Source organism: Mandrillus leucophaeus, unplaced genomic scaffold, assembly GCF_000951045.1.
Source record: "Mandrillus leucophaeus isolate KB7577 unplaced genomic scaffold, Mleu.le_1.0 Scaffold29, whole genome shotgun sequence".
In the NCBI taxonomy this organism is placed as follows: domain Eukaryota; kingdom Metazoa; phylum Chordata; class Mammalia; order Primates; family Cercopithecidae; genus Mandrillus; species Mandrillus leucophaeus.
In genome coordinates this window covers 438,975-439,184 of record NW_012103031.1, presented here as the reverse complement: position 1 = coordinate 439,184, position 210 = coordinate 438,975, and positions in this window count along the sequence as shown.

Here is a 210-nt window from a genome sequence, read left to right as displayed (position 1 = left end):
GGGGCTACCTGTCTCTAAGAATCCAGGAAATCTTCTAGAAGTGAAGTTGGAGCTAAATTGTGAAGGATGAGGCCATGTACTGTGGCTCATGCCTGTAATCGCAGCACTTTGGGAGGCTGAGGCAGGTGGATCACCTGAGGTCAGGAGTTTGAGACCAGCCTGACCAACATGGCAAAACCCCATCTCTACTAAAAATACAAAAAGTTAGCT